Source organism: Pundamilia nyererei, unplaced genomic scaffold (genome assembly GCF_000239375.1).
Source record: "Pundamilia nyererei isolate P.nyererei 1_Seehausen unplaced genomic scaffold, PunNye1.0 scaffold00027, whole genome shotgun sequence".
Taxonomy (NCBI): domain Eukaryota; kingdom Metazoa; phylum Chordata; class Actinopteri; order Cichliformes; family Cichlidae; genus Pundamilia; species Pundamilia nyererei.
In genome coordinates this window covers 2,419,625-2,425,585 of record NW_005187428.1, presented here as the reverse complement: position 1 = coordinate 2,425,585, position 5,961 = coordinate 2,419,625, and positions in this window count along the sequence as shown.

The following is a 5,961-nucleotide window of genomic DNA, read 5'->3' as shown; positions in this document are numbered from 1 at the left end:
TCTCCAGGTAATTTAAAATAACTTTAAATTGACTGTGAATCCAAGAATAAAAATATGGGGCTGGAAATGAGCATAATAGTCTCTTTAAAATATTTATTCAATTTATTATATTGAACTTTTGCAACTGTGAAGCACTTTGACTTTCTTTTGAGCTTATCTTGTATACGATGCCACGTAGTACTGCAATCACCCTCTGTTTTTACATGTGCTGTATGAGTAAACTGATTTGGGTAACTTTACAAAACAAACAGCAACTCATTAATGACTTAAAGTCATACTTTTAACGTGATTCCAGTCAGATTTGCAACATTAAACTTTGCTAAATATACATGTTACTTTTATTCCATATACCAGATAAACACAGCTATATCTTTCCATGCCCTACTAATCATAATGTGACAGTGTATTACACAGTGCTGTAATGTTCCCACTGTTGCTACCCACTATCACTGGTGCTTGAAACCTTTGATTGAAGTACCTTTGAAGGTGGTGTCAGTGAATAATTGCTATGTTGAAATGGCTCCACCACAGAAAAATAAACTTACCATCTTTTGTTTTCTTTGTGTGGTCGATGGTAATTCATTGAGTAAAGAGGAATGGGAGGGAATTCTTTTGAGGCTCTTGTTTGCTAATTCATTACCTTCTCAAGACTGGGAAAAAGTGGCTGCGGAAATTAAAATTTATTGAAAACTATTTCAGTGGTAAAGTTGGCTGTGTTTCTTGGAGAAAGTTTTGGTCATTGAGGAGCTGACCTGCTTTTGTGGCTGCGCTCAGAGGAGGAATGTGTAGGTTTTGCGGCTGGTGGAAACCTACAGTAAGAGGAACTGGTAGCATAGGCAACATATGGACTGATCAGCAGTCTTTCATGTTTAAAATGAAAACACAGGGATTCTTGTTTCTGTAGGTAAGTGGGCAATATTTTACCAGCAGAGTAGTACATTAAGTGCTAAAGTGAATTTGTCATAAGTATCATTATGCATTATTTACTTTTACTGTCTGAACTTCAGAGTCACAGGCTTCTTCAACCTAGAGATATGCTTTACTGAACAACAAAAGAAAAACCTTTTCTTTTTCTTTAGTAGCAAAGGTATAATATACACTATATGAACAAATATACCGGGCCACCAAAATATTAGAGCTACAGAAGCTGCTTGGGCATGGAAGCCCATACAGCTGATGTTAATGCCAGAGGAGGTTTATTGAGTTTTTTCTTCATTTCTTAACATTTGTGAAAGAATGGGTCATTCTAAAGAGCTCATTGAATTAGAGCATCGTACTGTAACAGGTTACCGTCATTGCTTATAGTGTATATAGTGTCACGTCCTTTATGCTTTCTGAAATTTCAAATCTGCTTCCTTTGCTGGCTTTTAGAGCAGGGATAGCTCAGTAGGTAGAGTGGTCACCATGCTCGCAAGATCGGGGGTTCGAATCCACTGACTACCTGCCATGAGGTACCCCTGAGCAACCTACACTCTGCTTCCCGGGCGCTGGATTGGTGGCTGCCCACTGCTTCACTAAGTGAATGGGTTAAATGCAGAGAAGTAATTTCCCTACAAGGATTAATAAAGTACACATATCATTATTATTTAAGTTCAACTGAAACCAACATTGAAAACAGTTAATATAAAACACTTTAGAACGTGTCTGAAATTACTGACAAAGTCAAATTCAGCAGTTTAAACACAGTTTAAAACGGTTTTTGCACACCCACAGGTTTAAAATTGTTGGATGATGTTAGACTATAATGCAGATTTTATAGTCCAAAAACTTTGTATTTAACACAGTAATATCTAAAAGATATGATTAGGTAAGTTTGGCTACCAAACCTAGTAAAACTAATTCTTAATCCTTTTGAGAGGAATATTCTTTCTTGGCATCTAGAAAATTATGTCACAGTTCTCTGCACTGCCTATAAAGTTTTGTCTGGCTCTATTTTTTCCACTTATGGAAACAGTTGCCAATTTTCAGAGGTCTGGTCTAGGTGACTTATTTGGATGGTAGAAGACATTGGTAGGAGGGAGGGAAGTATAAGCTTTTGTGACTATGAAGGTTTTTGGCAAAACTCAGGATATTGAGGTTGATTTTACTGTCTTGACCCCTAATTCCAAGAATAACTATTCCCAACATATTAACAAAGGGAAGAGCTGCTTTTACAGCAGTGAGCTCACTTTTTTCGTTCAGAAAGCTGTTTTACTGCTTCTGTCTTTTGCAATTAAGTTGGGCAAAACAATCAGTTAAAGTCTTGCCATTCACTCATTTGATAGTCTGCTGGGAACCAGTATAACCAGACTGACTGAAAGACTTCCTGTCTTCTGTCCCCCTCTTACCAGGCGCAGAGTTGGTGGATATGGTTAGCAGCAGTCATAACAAGCATTTTTCAAAATGAGCTTAGTCTGATGACAAGCTCAGACAAATTGAATGCCTGACAGTGTTTTCCAGCCCAAGCCTCTGATGACGCTGCTCAACAAGGGCCTTCTCTCCAATGCTGTTGAGGGAGGAAACAGAAAAACATGTTCTTGTAAATGGAGCAGACATCATCTAGGAAGGGAATGTTTTTAGCGTCTTACACCCAGCTGGACATGCAGTTTCCTCAAGCTGCTGCAGGGATTTTTATTGAATTTGCCCCAAATCATTATGTTGTCACTTCAATTTCAGTCTCACATATGGCATTATACTTACAGTATATCTTAATGTGTGTGGTTAAAACATTTATTACCTAGCCAGAGCGTGTCCATCAACTCGCAATGTTTCACCAATAAACCAATTTCCATTTATTGTCTGCTGCTGAAGCACATCCACTCTGTCCATATCCATAGTGACTGCCGGCAGTCGGCCAACCCACCCATCTGGTCTCACTTTGACACCCAAGGCTACCATCTTGTAAGACTGAAAAAAGTAAGAGCTATAGAAAGGTGACAACAGTTTTCCTTCCTAGTTTACCTCCCTGCACCACACTGAGCCTGACAAGCTGCTGAAAAATAGGACCAGGTCACATTTCACCCTCAAAAGAATGTGCAACGGCTGTGAGTAACCCTGTGGTCTGGCTTGGCATGTTTGGTCTGGCTCCTCATAATATCATGTAGTGTGCCACTGAGGACCAAGGGCATGAACACCAAAGAGAAGTGTTGAGGGCGTTCCTACTTTGGTCCAAAATCGATGCCAGAACCTAATAGTAGCACTGTAATCAGTCTCCCCCCCTAATATTAGCACCATAGCTTTTTTCTCCAGGGTGGCGGTTGGTGTGTTTGGCTCAGTGTGTCCTCTTTGACCTTAGATTCAGTCCTGCGGCTGTGTAAAGCACCTCTTGGCATCATCGGCAAGCAGCACATTAATAAAGCACAGTATTAGCCTTGTGTATGATGATTTTACCTGAATGTAACATAGAAGATAATGATACCAGTGATTTAAAAAACATTCTCCGTTTTGACATTAATCCTGCATAACAGAACAGATTACACAGCCGATCCATAACGCTACTCGGCATGTCAGTTATATTAACTTCTTGAGCTATTGTGGCCATATGTTTTTGTCATCGAACACTCCCAAGAACTGATTTCCCTTTTATCAGAACCAGAAGTGCCTTACAATGGTGGGCTAAAGCAGAGACTGCAAAAAGGTTCCGTTACATAAGGAAATAAATTGTGTGTCCCAAAAGGACTGGATATTACCTTAAAGATAACTTGGTCAATTTACTTTAAATCATAGCTGATATTCAATATCACCCCCGCTGGCGGCTCTTACACTGCAGGGTGGCTTTCTAGTGATGCACCTGTGCTGAATTTGCAGGAAAACTCATATCCTTGTCTGAACGAGAAGAGCACGTCACTTTTGACTAGAAGCCGATCTCTGCTCAATCAAACCACCCAGTAGGCACTCTCACTCTAAATTAAAATTAAAATTGATATCCCCAGCAAGGCCAATATTTTTTGTTCTGCCACTAAATGTCGGCGATTTATCATTCAAACATCCTAGGGTTTTGTGTAGGTACTTTTGGACCTCAGGTACAGTGGGTTTGATGCTCAGCCAGAGACAATATCAGATCCATGCCAAGAGTCCAAGCTGTGAACGCTTGTCTGAGAGTTACCGTAAATCCTTCTGCTCGCACCACTAAGAAGCTCAGAAAGCCACAACCCTGCTATTTGCCACCCCTGTGGTCCTTACAGGTAGCCGCTGAGACTCCCTAAATAATGATCGCCATGTATAGGAGAGCAATGCAAGAACAGAGCTCAATGGATAAAGGCTTACCTGTTGCCCCTCATTTTCCTCAGCGGATAAGGACCGGGACTGTCAGTTTTTCTCTGTGTTGATTAATCTGGAGCTTTATTGGATATGATTCTGATGATTAATGGCATATTATCCTGCCCCTCTGATAAAAAACATTCAGCTTTAAGATATTTCCTGATTGAACCTGATATTCCTGGCTGTTATTCCTGAAAACACTAAACTTTTGAATGTAAAAATGTAATCAGCTCACTGTATTTATTGTAGAATTACAATGTTTAGGATTTTGCTGGGACTGTATTCAACCTTTTACCATTAATACTATGTAAACTCAGGAAGCATTTGAATTTGAACATATATACGTGCATGATTTCGCTTTGATAAATAAAAAGTAAATGTTTTTCTGAGTTGATTGATAGTGGCCGCATGGTTCATTAACGTGGACCCGTGTTCATTAATTTTAATGACCCTGCACATAAAAAGTGATAACTAGGGCAATGTCAATAAACATGATAATGTTCTTAATTTAGACGTTGGCAGATGGAAACTGTTTGATCAAAGCTGTCCAGAGAGGTCAAGCCCAACACTGCCTCCACCAGGAGTTCCCAGCAGGCTCCTGGAGTCACACATCAAGGTCTGTCGCTGGCCCTCGACCCCAAGGCCAAGTTTGAGTGAGCCAGAGGGAGACAACACACCATAGCTATGTGTAACTACACAGTGAGTCCTTTTGCTCGTTGCCATGCTGTAGCTGACCGCAGGATTGCAGTGTTTACTTAAGAGCCGGTGCATAAGAGAAAGGCGGACCACCGGCAGTAGCCACCCGCCGGGCTCTGGGCAGGACCTGGGGTTCATCTTTGTTGAAAATGGCTGTAGAACCTGTCACCTCCCACCGGACTGGCCTATATTTAGCAACAAACTGAAAAACCTCTTCATTCTTAAAAAGCTGTTTAGGTTTCCATTGAGAAGAGGCTTCAGAGGTGAGTGATGCTGCACTCCTGTGGTCTGAGGGATGCTTCTCTTTGGCATGGAGGACATATTTTGCTTACAGTCATAATCTAACTTCAAAGCACAGCCTAATACGATGTGGTCTAATAAAAACATGGAAAAATACATTTTGAGACAGTTATGGCATACAGCTCCACAGCTGAACAGAAAGAAGGCGATAAGAGCAGGATGTGGAAAATACCTCGAACACATGTGAACACTTTTGCCAGTGCAATTATTTTCTTTACTTGGAAGTAAATTGACATTTTTTTTAATCATTTCACTCTCTCACCAATATGAAATGTGACTACCAAGTCTGTAAGCTGTGCGCTTCTAATGTGCTGACCAACATACTGTAGCGGCGTAATTGCATGTGAACCGCTCGGCTCATTCCAGACTCACGAGGTGATATCGGATGAAAACGTTAAAAAAAAATTGCACCTGATCACTGAGGACAAAACAAATATTATATCTTCCGTTTTCAAACTTCCACTAGCAGTTATGATGAATGGTTGCTGTAGAAAACAATAATAACAATATATATAAATAAATGTTATGTGTGTATTTGTGCCTAACTATCATGTCTTCTTCTCCATTCTGTAACAAACATGTTTTAAAAGCTAAATTTCTTATACATTTGAATGAGAATTGAGTTTTAGGTTCATTTGCTGAGAAAAAAAATGAAAAGATTGCATGTTTTCTGTCCTAATGAAGATGTTTTATTAATGACGATTTGCTGACTCTTGACTTTTTCTG